Below are 15821 nucleotides of genomic sequence, written 5' to 3' on the forward strand. Positions count from 1 at the left end.
TCTCCTTTGCGTATACGGATCAAGTTGTATGCACCACGTAGGTCGAGTTTGGTGAAAATGGTGGCTCCCTGAAGATAAGTAAAAAGTTCAGGAATAAGGGGCAGAGGATAACTGTTCTTGATGGTAATCTGATTCAATCCACGATAATCAATACAGGGTCTTAATCCGCCATCCTTTTTTCCCACAAAAAAGAAACCAGCCCCTACAGGGGAAGAGGAGGGTCGAATAAATCCTCTAGCCAGATTGTCTTTTATATATTCTTCCAGAGCCATGTTTTCTGGTTTAGAAAGTGGATATGTCTTGCCTCGAGGATAGGCAGCCCCAGGAAGGAGGTCAATGGGACAATCAAAAGGGCGATGAGGAGGAAGACGTTCCGCTTCTTTTTTGGAGAAGACATCCACAAAGTCATGGTAATGCATAGGTAAGGATTCCGGAGTTTCAACTGTGAGAGCAATAGTGAGAGGTAACTTAGTAATCTTTTGAAGACATTTAGTCTGGCATGTAGATCCCCAGGAAGTGAGTTCACCGAAAGTCCAAGAAAAAATGGGATTGTGAATCTGGAGCCAGGGTAATCCCAAGATAATGGGAAATTGCGGAGTGGGAATGACATCGAAACAAATTGTCTCAGAATGAAGTATTCCTACGGTGAGGATTAAGGGTTGAGTAGAAAACTGAATGTATCCAGAACCCAAAGGATCTCCACTGACCGTAGAGACTGAAATGGAATACTCCTTCTTTAGTAAGGGTATAGAATGAGTAGAAACAAATGTAGAGTCAATGAACACACCTCCAGCACCAGAATCAATTAGAGCTTGGGTATAGATCTTCTTATGTCCAATTAGAAGAGTTACTGGAACAAAGAGTTTCTTGTATAGGGAATGACCACTATTTTGGCTTAACTCAGTTCCCTGGACTAGAGTTAAGCCCTGGCTTTTACTGGCCTAGTAGGACAATCCCTTAATAAATGTCCTTTAAGGCCACAGTACAGACATAAGCCAAGAGTCCGTCTTCTTAAGCGTTCAGTCTCAGTTAATTTTATACTTCCTACTTCCATGGGTTCAGCCTGATCAGTAGTAGGAGAGGCTGGAGTGATTGGATTAGAAAAACGAGGAGCTAAACGAAAAGGAGTTCGAGTGGAAGTCCTCTGTGTTCTATCCTTTTCTTGTTGGCGTTCACGAAACCTGGCGTCGAGACTGATACAGAGATTTATTAAGGCTTCTAAGGACTCTGGAAGTTCACGATACACCAATTCATCCTTGAGACGCTCAGAAAGTCCTTTACGGAAAGCGGCTCTGAGTGCTCCCTGATTCCAAGTGGTTTCAGAGGCAAGGGTGCGGAACTCAATTGCATATTGAGAGACTGGTTGATTTCCTTGACGTAAATCCAGGAGAGTTGCTTCAGCAGCGGATGACCTTCCAGGTTTATCGAATACGTTTGAGAATGTAGATAGAAATGTATCAACATCCAACAGTATAGGATCATTCTTTTCTAGCAAAGGTGACACCCAAGCCAAGGCTTTTCCTTTCATTAAGGAAATAAGAAACGTGATTCTAGAAGAGGCAGTAGCAAAGAGAGTAGGGCTATTTCGGAAATGAAGACGGCATTGATTCAAAAAGCCTCTACATTCTTCAGGATTCCCATCATATTTATCCGGAAGAGGAATCCTGGGACTTAGTTGTACCTGAGACTGATTGTTAGGAATCGGAGGAGGTAATGCCTCAATCGGATTTGGATTGGGATTAGGATTGGGAGGTGCGGTAGCAACCAAATTTTGTAATAGAGCAGTAATTTGATCAAGTTTAGTGTCCAGAGAATGCAAGTGAGTGGCATGAGAACCCAAGAGCTGTCCCTGGTGAGCCACGGCCATAGATAATTCAGTGGGGTCCATTTTTATGGCCCGTTTGTAATGTCAGCCGCTCTGGAATCAATCCGGGATGTAACCCAACTGCTAGCGTGAATTGAAAGCACACGCTAGCACACTGAGAAATATCCAGGACGTGACCCACTCAGGAAGCAGATTAGAAGATAACAAAAATGAATATTGTTCCAGAATGCAGGAAAGCCACAAAGGATAAAACGTCCCTTTAAGTAGTACAAAGAACAAAAAGGAAATGCTCTTACTTGAAGCTTCTGAAAAAGGTCCTCTTTAGCAGGCTTGTAAAACAAAGGAAAAGTTCTCTTTTGCAGCTTGTAAAAGTATAATGTCCCTTTAAGCAGGTTTATAACAAACAGAAAGGCAAAGTTCTCTTTTGCAGCTTGTAAAAGTAAATGTCCCTTTTAAGCAGGTGTATGACAAACAGAAAGGCAAAATTCTCTTTTGCAGCTTGTAAAAGTAAATGTCCCTTTTAAGCAGGTGTATGACAAACAGAAAGGCAAAATTCTCTTTTGCAGCTTGTAAAAGTAAATGTCCCTTTTAAGCAGGTGTATAACAAACAGAAAGGCAAAGTTCTCTTTTGCAGCTTGTAAAAGTAAATGTCCCTTTTAAGCAGGTGTATAACAAACAGAAAGGCAAAGTTCTCTTTTGCAGCTTGTAAAAGTAAATGTCCCTTTTAAGCAGGTGTATAACAAACAGAAAGGCAAAGTTCTCTTTTGCAGCTTGTAAAAGTAAAATGTCCCTTTAAGCAGGTCTTGTTTAACAAAGAATAGGTTTAAAGGTAAAGGCCAAAGCAAGGTCAGGCAGGCAGAAGTCAATGTCCAAATATCAGCAAGTAGGGATTAGGCAAGAGGCTTGGTCAGGCAGGCAGAAGTCGGTACACAGAAGAACAAAACTGATATGGTACTCACAATCCAGGGAAACAACAAACGGGCCCAGATTCAGATCTCCCGCCGAGATTTAAAGGGCAGAGCGTAACCGTCATCAGAGGGGTGTGAGAGAAAGCGTCATGTTGCTAAGCAACATGACGTCAGAGACACAGAGGAGTTCCGGGAGCCGCGGCGACACGGCGATGAACGGAAGCGCTCATGACAAAAAGAATCCCCTTTTCAATCCAAGATAAGTCAATACTTATTTTTCAAGACTTTTCGTCTGAAACAATGATTCAGCGTAAAGAGATGACACCCCTCTGTTCCAAACTCATTGCTAGTGGCATTAAGGCTACTGTTGTATACCCAGCCAAAATAAGAATATTTTCGGAAAGCGAACCCATGACTATGAGCGACCCCAGGGAGGTCAGAGAATTTGCACATAAAAAAGGTATTACCCTGTAAAGATAGAAAACATATTGTATATTGATTTATGTTATTTATAATTATAATTATGATGCTGATAGGTGGCAATGTTAACCCAGCCGAGGGTTTTCTTTTCTCTTCCCTTTTTTTTTTTTTTCTTTCCTCTGCTTCCCGTTTTCTCTTACCCTCGCGTGCTTTCCCCCTCACAACACGCTACTGGACATACCCCCACGACATGGGTTCAAATAAGACCCCATCTTAATTTAGCTTCGTGGAACGTTGGTGGCATTACGTCACCGCAAAAACGAAAAAAAATCTTATCACAACTTAAACGCTATAAGCCAGATATAGTCTTCCTACAGGAGACTCACCTGAGGGAAGCGGAACTTTTGAAACTTAAGATGGGATGGGTAGGGGAGGTCAAAGGGACTTCATGTCAGAATAGGAAGAAGGGGGTTGCATTCCTTATTAATAAAAATCTCCAATATAAGATAATAGATCTAGTATTGGACCCAGAGGATAGATATATGATCCTACAAATCTTAATCAACGGTATAGTCTTCAACCTATGTAATCTTTATGCCCCCAATAAAATAGACCGAGCATTCTGGGACAAATTACAGACCCTTCTCTTTAATTTATACGCAAAGAACCTTGTTATAGCTGGCGATTTTAATTTAACTATATTCCCGACGCTAGATAGACTTAAACCAGCCCTAAATAGAAACAGTAAACAAGAATCAAAAATATTTAAAAATTTTATGAATTTCCTTCATATGAAAGATATATGGAGGATACAGAACCCTGACATAAGGCATTTCACATGCGAGTCACACTCATATCAAACAATGTCAAGGATAGACTATTTTCTTGTGACCGAAAATATGCTGGGGCTAGACATGTTAGCAGACATAAAAGAGGTGGTTATTTCAGATCATGCGATCCTCACTTTAAATATCACATTAAGGAATACACCAGAAGGCACTATTAACAGGCTATTCTTCCCTAGATATTTGTCGGAGAATGTTAAGTTTAAAGCATGGTTGAGATTAAAATGGCAGGAATTTTTTGAAATAAATTTTTCCCCGTCTATTCAGGCAGAAACCTTGTGGGAATCTTTTAAAGCCGTAATCAGGGGGGAAATTAAGGCCTACCTAGTAATTCAAAAAAAGATCATGACAAAGAATGATATACATTTAGCGAACCAATTGCGCAACGCCTATAACTCATATGTTAGTGATCCCTCACAAAAATTTTGGCAGATCTACCAATACCGTAAAAAGGAAAGAGAAACCTTCCTTACACAAAGGGCTGCATTAGACACCCTTAGAACTAGATCATTCTTTTATAGACATGGGGGGAAAGCTGGGAAACTCTTAGCAGGCCTTACTAAAGTCAAAAATAAGAAAGTCATGATTGAGGCTCTTATTACTCCTTCAGGTAGAATTACTAAACCTAATGAAATTACTAATTATGTTACAGAATACTTTCAAGAGCTCTATGCAAAAGACAAAACAGATCAGGCTGCTAAATATAAATTCTGGCAAAATATTCAAACTCCAAAACTAAATATAGATCAACAAGAGGCGCTAAACGCCCCTATTACCCATAATGAAGTAATTAAGGCAATAAAAAAAACAGCAACAAATAAAGCAGCAGGCCCCGACCAGATTCCCATAGAGCTCTATAAAATTCTGTCAGAAGATATAGTACAGACACTAGTACTACTTTTTAACAGTTACTACTCCGATGCAAAACCCCCCTCTAGATATTTCTCAGCCTCGCAAATAGTTCTAATTCTAAAAAAAAATAAAGACCCGGAACTGATCAGCTCATATAGGCCCATCTCTCTTTTAAACAGTGATAACAAAATATTAATGAGCATACTTGCTGAAAGACTTAAGCTAATAATAGGCCCCCTCATACATAAAGATCAGGTTGGTTTTATGCCTGGGCGGAATGCAACACGTAATCTGAGGAGGCTTCAATTGATATTAAATAAATTTTTCTCAGAAAAGAACGGTCCATTAGAACCACCTGATGCTGCAATAATATCAATTGATGCCGAGAAGGCCTTCGACTCCATTTCCTGGGATCATCTATTTTCCACTCTTCCCAGGTATGGAGTCGAGGGTACCTTTCTAAACTTTGTCAAATTAATCTATAAATCCGCTAACACCTCTATTTTGATTAATAATTCTCATACCTCGAATTTCCCACTTCTTAAAGGCTCGAGACAGGGCTGTCCACTCTCCCCCTACCTTTTTAACTTAGCGCTTGAACCTTTAGTAATATATATAAGAAAAGAAATAGAGGGGATCAAAATAGGGAAGAGGAGAATTACCACTTTACTGTACGCCGACGACCTTTTAGTTTTGACAGCCAATACAGCGAGTAATATACCAATATTAACACAGATTCTCCAAGAATTTAGCAGTTTCTCTGGGTATAAAGTTAATATGCTAAAATCAGAGATCTTCTGGCTCAAAAAACTCAAAGACTCAGCGCAGGCATATTACTTTAAGGAAGCAAATTCCACTTTTGTTTATCTGGGGATAACGTTGTCACTGGATAGTAAGGAATGGTATGACTTAAATTATAAGCCAATTATTACTAAAATTAAACGTGATCTAGGAAATTGGGCCAAATTCTACCTTACGTTATCTGGCAAAATTAATTTGTTTAAAATGGTGACGTTCCCCAAAATTTTACATCTGATGCAAAATCTCCCAATTATAATAAAACAAGCAGACATAAAAATAATCAAGCACCTAATCACACAATTCATATGGGACGGGAAAAGAAAGGCCATTGCATATAATAAACTAGTATTACCCAGACATGACGGGGGATTAGCATTGCCAGATATAGAGTGTTATAATCTAGTGTGTATTTCTAAAATAGCTCTGGACTGGCTAACAGGGCCAGATTATTACACAGATTTAGCCACAGAAGAAGCGTTTGTTCAGCCATATTCCTTGAAGGCCTTGCTTCATTGTATCCCTGATAAATGTCCAAGGAAAATTAAGAAGATGCCAGTTATCTATAATGTAATTCAGGCCTGGTATAAATTATCTAAAAAGTTAAATTGTTCTCATCGTTATTCTAAACTTCTGACTATAACAGGTAACCCAAACTTCACACCAGCTTTAAACTCGAAAATCTTCAATGATTGGGCAAAAAAGGGTTTAAGATATATAGAACAGTTAAGGGATCCCGCTACTGGAGTTTGCCGATCAATGCAAGAGTTAATCGTAGAATATGGAATCTCTAATAAGGATTTCTTTTCCTTTTTTCAGATACGGAACTTCTTACAGGTCCTGTTACAGGACACACGAGAGGTCACAATTTCCGAAATAGTAGAGCCCGCATTTATACTTTTTAAAGCAGGGAAATATAACATAACTACATTATACAAACTAGCTTTGAATCAGAGAGGCTTGGATAATGTTAATAAATTAGCAGTCTGGTGGAAAGTTTCAGTTGATACCATACATAAAAGCTATAGGCGTGCAGATGCATCAACACTTGCTGCTGCATGGAGAGAATCACATACGAAAATCATCAACCACATTTATATCACAGCGCATATGAAAGCATCGTGGGGTAACTTAGGTTCTCTTTGTCCTAAATGTAGACAAGCTAAAGCGGATATAATTCATTACTTTTGGGGATGCCCCAAGGTCAGGAAATTTTGGAATAAGATTAATTTTTGGACAAATAAAATTAATAAAGCACACGTACAATTAAATGAAGATCATATTTTTTTCTTTATAGATTTCCACAAAGAAGGATTGAATAAATACTTAACATATTTAAATACGGTAATAATGACAGCTAGGCTGTTGATCCTTAAATATTGGAAATCGTTTAAAGCTCCTACTCTCTCAGAATTTATTCAAAAACTTAAAAACCAACTCATAATGGAACAAATGGATACCTCGATAAATTCGGAGGCACAAGTTAAACACTTTCTAACCAAATGGAAGAATGTAATTAACAGTATGCCTAAAGAAATCCAACTGATACTTATTTCACCCTTTAGAGGTACAGAATCTTTAGAATTGGCCCTATTGAGTAATGATTTTCCGGATCTACAGCCGAATTAATGCTATTTCACCGGAAGTTTATTAGCGGCCTGAGTGATGGGGGGAAGCAACTCGAGGGAAAGTCAAATTTTGTCTTTTTTTTTTTTTTTTTTTTTTTTTTTCTCTTTCTTTCTTTCTTTTTTTCCTTTTTCTTATCTCGTTCTTCTGAGAAATTAAAATGACAAAAACTACCAACATATGGTGTGGGAACAAGTTACTATGAGAAATATAGAAATTCAGGATTCAAGTGTGAATTTATCATTTACATGACTAAATGTAAATTTGGAACCCTGTAGAAGAGCGACCTTAATTTATGTATTGGCGCTTCTTCTTTGATGATGTTATTGGTCTTCTTTGTTGTTTTTTTCTGTATGTCTCGCTTCTCATAATATTGTCTTACAAATGTGTTGGTTACAAATAAAAAAAAAAAAAAAAAAAAAAAAAAAAAGATTACAAGTGGTGAGTGTGTAAGTGTAATACGTACCAGCGTTAAAGAAGTAAGCACAACTGGAGAACTTAAGTAAAGTTTTAAGGACACAATAAAAGCTTACACAAACATGTAAAACATATTAAAATAAAGCATTTCACTCATATTTATACATATTCAAATTAAAGTAAATGTTCATTAAAATATCTATAAAAGGGATATGGAATATAAGATTTTGAACTGGGAAGGGCTTAAATATTTAATTTAATTTTCTTTTTTATTTGAAATATTATCTTCAAATATGTGGCACAGCCATGAGGGTGGAATTTGACCCAGTATATGCAAATTTGTTTTTGGACTGGTTTGAAATGAGAAACAAGCAAAGGAGTTTATAAATTATTTAACTTCAAATAAACTGAATCTTAAAGGTACACTGAACCCAAATTTTTTCTTTCATGATTCAGATAGAGCAAACAATTTTGATCAACTTTCTAATTTACACCTATTATCAATTTTTCTTCATTCTCTTGTTATCTTTATTTTAAAAGCAGGAATGTAAATCTTAGCAGCCAGCCCATTTTAGGTTCAGCACCATGGATAGCGCTTGCTTATTGGAGGCTTACATTTACTCACAAATAAGCAAGCATAACACAGGTTATTAACCAAAAATGGGCCGGCTCCTATGCATCACATTCCTGCTTTTTAAATAAAGATAGCAAGAGAACAAAGAAAAATTGATAATAGGAGTAAATTAAAAAGTTCCTTAAAATTGCATGCTCTCGCTGAATCATGAAAGAAAAAAATGTGTGTTTAGTGTCCCTTTACATTGACATATCAAGTGAAGAAAGACCAGGTAAAGTATTTAGATATTTTATTGCAGATTGGAGATAACTTAAATACACAATTATATAAAAAGAACATCACAAGTAACAGCATATTTCATGCATATTCATGTCATCCTAGTCATACGAAAGGAAATTCATGAAGTAAATTGACTAGAATAAAGAGGATATGTAGCACAGTAGAAATGTATGACAAACATTTATTAGAATTTGTAGATAGTAGAAACCGTCCTAATTTTTTTGTTACCTCTTTCAGTACTTAGTTCAACAAACACAATCTCCTTCAATTAAATATGGGCATCCTAAGATTAGATCCCAAATGAAATGATGTGCTAAATAGTGGTTGTAGGTTGTTTCAAGAGTGGCCCCTATGATTGCATCAAAAATGATAAATTATGTGTATGATTCTAACATGGTAGGGCCGATTTATTAAAGTGCAGACAGTCATATTACAATGTAGTGTATCATGTCCACCAAACACTGATAAATGCCAACAGCATATGCTGTTGGCATTTATAATTGCACAAGCAGTTCTTGTGAACTACTTGTGCAATGCTGCCCCCTGCAGATTCGTGGCCAATCGGTCGCTAGCAGGGGGTGTCAATCAGCCCAATCGTGTAGGATCGAGCGGTTTGATGTCCGCAGCCTCAGAGCAGACGGACAAGTTATGGAGCAGCGGTCTTTAGACCGCTGCTTCATAACTTCTGTTTCCGGCAAGCCTGAAGGCATGTGCGAAAACAGGGGCTTGATAATTCGGCCCCAGTGTCTAGAGAGACATGTTATACAGAATTTTTTTTACAGGTTTGGTTAACATCCATCCAATGTTGTTCACATGCGAAGGTTGGCTTGGACTTTAGATCCACCATTAATTGTAGTACCCATAATTTAAAATATAGATTATGCTATTGGTCAAAATATGTCATTAATCTTATAACATGCAAAATATGTAATTTACAGTACACTGGTTGCAAGATCAGAAAATTAAAAGATTAGATACTGACCAAACAAAATATACCCCCAGGACTCCAAATATAGTGAAGAGAAAAGTGATTTAATGTTTCAAGACATTGATTTCATTCCATTTAATAAGAGGGGAGGTGATCGCTTAAGACATTATTAGATAGAGAATTCAAATGGATTTTTAGGTCAAGGTGAAAGAACCTGGCGGTATGAACTCGAGGTGGCATTTGGCCTGTACCAAGGATTTTTGTATTGTTTCTATTAATTTATATATAATGTTTTAATGTAGTAGTCTAGCTATATGAACAATTTTGAGCAGCAATCAGATTAATTTTACCTGTAGGCGATTGACAAGCCCTTTTCATCATGCAGGGGGATTGACAATCAAATTCTTTTTTTGGTGATCCCCCGCTCTACAGACTGGAATCGTTGGCATATTTGGGCACCACTCCCAGGCTTCATGTGAGTGCAAGAAGGGTCATAACATACACACGTGGTGACATTAAAAAAGTTGCAGAACCATGAAGCTTAATGTAATCTTCAAACCCCTTAATCTCAGCTCCCTTAGCAGTTACAAACCTCCATACAAAGAAGATGTTTAGAAACAGTGTAAAAAACACACCCAGGGATTTGCTTGTGAATATAACAATACAGTGAGGCAAAAAAGTATTTAGTCAGCCACCAATTGTGCAAGTTCTCCCACTTAAGAAGATGAGAGAGGCCTGTCATTTTCATCATAGGTATACCTCAACTATGAGAGACAAAATGTGGAAACAAATCCATACAATCACATTGTCTGATTTGGAAAGAATTTATTTGCATATTATGGTGGAAAATAAGTATTTGGTCACCTACAAACAAGCAAGATTTCTGGCTCTCACAGACCTGTATCTTCTTCTTTAAGAGGCTCCTCTGTCCTCCACTCATTACCTGTATTAATGGCACCTGTTTGAACTTGTTATCAGTATAAAAGACACCTGTCCACAACCTCAAACAGTCACACTACAAACTCCTCTATGGTGAAGACCAAAGAGCTGTCGAAGGACACCAGAAACAAAATTGTAGACCTGCACCAGGCTGGGAAGACTGAATCTGCAATAGGCAAGCAGCTTGGTGTGAAGAAATCAACTGTGGGAGCAATAATTAGAAAATGGAAGACATACAAGACCACTGATAATCTCCCTCGATCTAGGGCTCCACGCAAGATCTCACCCTGTGGGGTCAAAATGATCACAAGAACGGTGAGCAAACATCCCAGAACCACACAGGAGGACCTAGTGAATGACCTGCAGAAAGCTGGGACCGACGTAACAAAGGCTACCATCAGTAACACACTACGCCGCCAGGGACTCAGATCCTGCAGTGCCAGACGTGTCCCCCTGCTTAAGCCAGTACATGTCCGGGCCCATCTGAAGTATGCTAGAGAGCATTTGGATGATCCAGAAGCGTATTGGGAGAATGTCATATGGTCAGATGAAAGCAAAGTAGAACTGTTTGGTAGAAACACAACTCGTCGTGTTTGGAGGAGAGAGAATGCTGAGTTGCAACCAAAGAACACCATACCTACTGTGAAGCATGAGGGTGGCAACATCATGCTTTTGGGCTGTTTCTCTGCAAAGGGAACAGGACGACTGATCCATGTACATGAAAGAATGAATGGGGCCATGTATTGTGAGATTTTGAGTGCAAACCTCCTTCCATCAGCAAGGGCATTGAAGATGAAACGTGGCTGGGTCTTTCAGCATGACAATGATCCCAAACACACCACCCGGGCAACGAAGGAGTGATTTCGTAAGAAGCATTTCAAGGTCCTGGAGTGGCCTAGCCAGTCTCCAGATCTCAACCCCATAGAAAACCTTTGAAGGGAGGTGAAAGTCTGTGTTGCCCAGCGACAGCCCCAAAACATCACTGCTCTAGAGTAGATCTGCATGCAGGAATGGGCCAACATACCAGCAACAGTGTGTGACAATCTTGCGAAGACTTACAGAAAATGTTTGACCTCTGTCCTTGCCTACAAAGGATATATAACAAAGTATTGAGATGAACTTTTGATATTGACCAAATACTTATTTTCCACCATAATACAAATAAATTCTTTCCAAATCAGACAATGTGATTGTCTGGATTTGTTTCCACATTTTGTCTCTCATAGTTGAGGTATACCTATGATGAAAATTACAGGCCTCTCTCATCTTCTTAAGTGGGAGAACTTGCACAATTGGTGGCTGACTAAATACTTTTTTGCCCCACTGTATATGATCAGTAAAAAATCTGTTATGTCTAGAGACAGCTCTTTTCTCCAACATTGGTGTGTCCGGTCCACGGCGTCATCCTTACTTGTGGGATATTCTCTTCCCCAACAGGAAATGGCAAAGAGTCCCAGCAAAGCTGGTCACATGATCCCTCCTAGGCTCCGCCCACCCCAGTCATTCTCTTTGCCGTTGCACAGGCAACATCTCCACGGAGATGGTTAAGAGTTTTTTTGGTGTTTAAATGTAGTTTTTATTCTTCTATCAAGTGTTTGTTATTTTAAAATAGTGCTGGTATGTACTATTTACTCTGAAACAGAAAAAGGATGAAGATTTCTGTTTGTAAGAGGAAGATGATTTTAGCAGACAGTTACTAAAATCGATTGCTGTTTCCACACAGGACTGTTGAGATGAAGTAACTTCAGTTGGGGGAAACAGTTAGCAGACTTTTCTGCTTAAGGTATGACTAGCCATATTTCTAACAAGACCATGTAATGCTGGAAGGCTGTCATTTCCCCTCATGGGGACCGGTAAGCCATTTTTCTTAGTTAAACATAAAAGAATAAAGGGCTTCAAAAAGGGCTTAAAAAACTGGTAGACATTTTTCTGGGCTAAAACGATTGCTTTACTAGGCATATTATTCAGATTCTAACTAATAATGGTTATTATAATCTTGGGGATTGTTTAGAAAAACGGCAGGCACTGTGTTGGACACCTTTTTCAGATGGGGGCCTTTTCTAGTTATAGACAGAGCCTCATTTTCGCGCCACTAATGCGCAGTTGTTTTTGGAGAGCAAGGCATGCAGATGCATGTGTGAGGAGCTAAGAATCACTGAAAAAGCTTATAGAAGGCATCATTTGGTATTGTATTCCCCTCTGGGCTTGGTTGGGTCTCAGCAAAGCATATAGCTGGGACTGTATAGGGGTTAAATGTAAAAACGGCTCCGGTTCCTTTATTTTAAGGGTTAAAGCTCTGAAATTTGGTGTGCAATACTTTTAATGCTTTAAGACACTGTGGTGAAATTTTGGTGAATGAACAATTGAACAATTCCTTCATACTTTTTCACATATTCAGTAATAAAGTGTTTTCAGTTTGAAATTTAAAGTGACAGTAACGGTTTTATTTTAAAACGTTTTTTGTGCTTGGTTGACAAGTTTAAGCCTGTTTAACATGTCTGTACCATCAAATAAGCTATGTTCTATATGTATGAAAGCCAATGTGTCTCCCCATTTAAATTTATGTGATAATTGTGCCATAGTGTCCAAACAAAGTAAGGACAGTAATGCCACAGATAATGATATTGCCCAAGATGATTCCTCAAATGAGGGGAGTAAACATGATACTACATCATCCCCTACTGTGTCTACACCAGTTATGCCCACACAGGAGGCCCCTAGTACATCTAGTGCGCCAATACTTATTACCATGCAACAATTAACGGCTGTAATGGATAACTCTATAGCAAATCTTTTATCCAAAATGCCTACTTATCAGAGAAAGCGCGATTGCTCTGTTTTAAATACTGAAGAGCAAGAGGACGCTGATGATAATTGTTCTGTCATACCCTCACACCAATCTGAAGGGGCCATGAGGGAGGTTTTGTCTGAGGGAGAAATTTCAGATTCAGGAAAGATTTCTCATCAAGCTGAACCTGATGTTGTGACATTTAAATTTAAATTAGAACATCTCCGCGCACTGCTTAAGGAGGTATTATCTACTCTGGATGATTGTGACAATTTGGTCATTCCAGAGAAGTTATGTAAGATGGACAAGTTCCTAGAGGTTCCGGTGCCCCCCGACGCTTTTCCTATACCCAAGCGGGTGGCGGACATAGTAAATAAAGAGTGGGAAAGGCCCGGCATACCTTTTGTCCCCCCCCTTATATTTAAGAAATTATTTCCTATAGTCGACCCCAGAAAGGACTTATGGCAGACAGTCCCCAAGGTCGAGGGGGCGGTTTCTACTCTAAACAAACGCACTACTATTCCTATCGAAGATAGTTGTGCTTTCAAAGATCCTATGGATAAAAAATTAGAGGGTTTGCTTAAAAAGATTTTTGTTCAGCAAGGTTAACTTCTACAACCAATTTCATGCATTGTTCCTGTCACTACGGCAGCGTGTTTCTGGTTCGAGGAACTAGAAAAGTCGCTCAATAAAGAATCTTCGTATGAGGAGGTTATGGACAGAGTTCAAGCACTTAAATTGGCTAACTCTTTTATTTTAGATGCCGCTTTGCAATTAGCTAGATTAGCGGCGAAAAATTCAGGGTTTGCTATTGTGGCGCGCAGAGCGCTTTGGCTAAAGTCTTGGTCAGCGGGTGTGTCTTCCAAGACAAAATTGCTTAACATTCCTTTCAAGGGTAAAACATTATTTGGACCTGATTTGAAAGAGATTATTTCAGACATCACTGGGGGAAAGGGCCACGCCCTCCCACAGGATAGGTCTTTTAAGGCTAAAAATAAGCCTAATTTTCGTCCCTTTCGCAGAAACGGACCAGCCTCTAATTCTACATCCTCTAAGCAAGAGGGTAATACTTCACAACCCAAACCAGCCTGGAAACCAATGCAAGGCTGGAACAAGGGTAAGCAGGCCAAGAAGCCTACCACTGCTACCAAAACAGCATGAAGGGATAGCCCCCGATCTGGGACCGGATCTGGTGGGGGGCAGACTTTCTCTCTTTGCTCAGGCTTGGGCAAGAGATGTTCAGGATCCTTGGGCGCTAGAAATAGTTTCTCAAGGTTATCTCCTGGAATTCAAGGAACTACCCCCAAGGGGAAGGTTCCACAGGTCTCAATTATCTTCAAACCAAATAAAAAGACAGGCATTCTTACATTGTGTAGAAGACCTGTTAAAGATGGGAGTGATTCATCCAGTTCCAATAAGAGAACAAGGGATGGGTTTTTATTCCAACCTGTTCATAGTTCCCAAAAAAGAGGGAACATTCAGACCAATTTTGGATCTCAAGATCCTAAACAAATTTCTCAGGGTACCATCGTTCAAAATGGAAACTATTCGAACGATCCTACCTACTATCCAGGAAAATCAATTTATGACTACCGTGGATTTAAAGGATGCGTACCTACATATTCCTATCCACAAGGAACATCATCAGTTCCTAAGGTTCGCTTTTCTGGACAAGCATTACCAGTTTGTGGCACTTCCATTTGGATTAGCCACTGCTCCAAGGATTTTCACAAAGGTACTAGGGTCCCTTCTAGCGGTTCTAAGACCAAGGGGCATTGCAGTAGTACCTTACTTGGACAACATCCTGATTCAAGCGTCGTCTCTGTCAAAAGCAAAGGCTCATACGGACATCGTCCTAGTCTTTCTCAGATCTCACGGATGGAAGGTGAACAAAGAAAAAAGTTCTCTGTCCCCGTCAACAAGAGTTCCCTTCTTGGGAACAATAATAGATTCCTTAGAAATGAGGATTTTTCTGACAGAGGTCAGAAAATCAAAAATTCTAAGCTCTTGTCAAGTACTTTATTCTGTTCTTCGTCCTTCCATAGCGCAGTGCATGGAAGTAATAGGATTGATGGTTGCAACAATGGACATAGTTCCTTTTGCACAAATTCATCTAAGACCATTACAACTGTGCATGCTCAGACAGTGGAATGGGGATTATACAGACTTGTCTCCGACGATTCAAGTAGATCAAAAGACCAGAGATTCACTCCGTTGGTGGCTGACCCTGGATAATCTGTCACAGGGAATGAGCTTCCGCAGACCAGAGTGGGTCATTGTCACGACCAACGCCAGCCTGGTGGGCTGGGGTGCGGTCTGGGAACCCCTGAAAGCTCAGGGTCTATGGTCTCGGGAAGAATCTCTTCTCCCGATAAACATTCTGGAACTGAGAGCGATATTCAATGCTCTCAAAGCTTGGCCTCAACTAGCAAAGGCCAAATTCATAAGGTTTCAATTAGACAACATGACGACTGTTGCATATATCAATCATCAGGGGGGAACAAGGAGTTCCCTGGCGATGGAAGAAGTGACCAAAATAATTCAATGGGCGGAGGATCACTCCTGCCACTTGTCTGCGATCCACATCCCAGGAGTGGAAAATTGGGAAGCGGATTTTCTGAG

Source organism: Bombina bombina, chromosome 2 (genome assembly GCF_027579735.1).
Source record: "Bombina bombina isolate aBomBom1 chromosome 2, aBomBom1.pri, whole genome shotgun sequence".
NCBI lineage: Eukaryota > Metazoa > Chordata > Amphibia > Anura > Bombinatoridae > Bombina > Bombina bombina.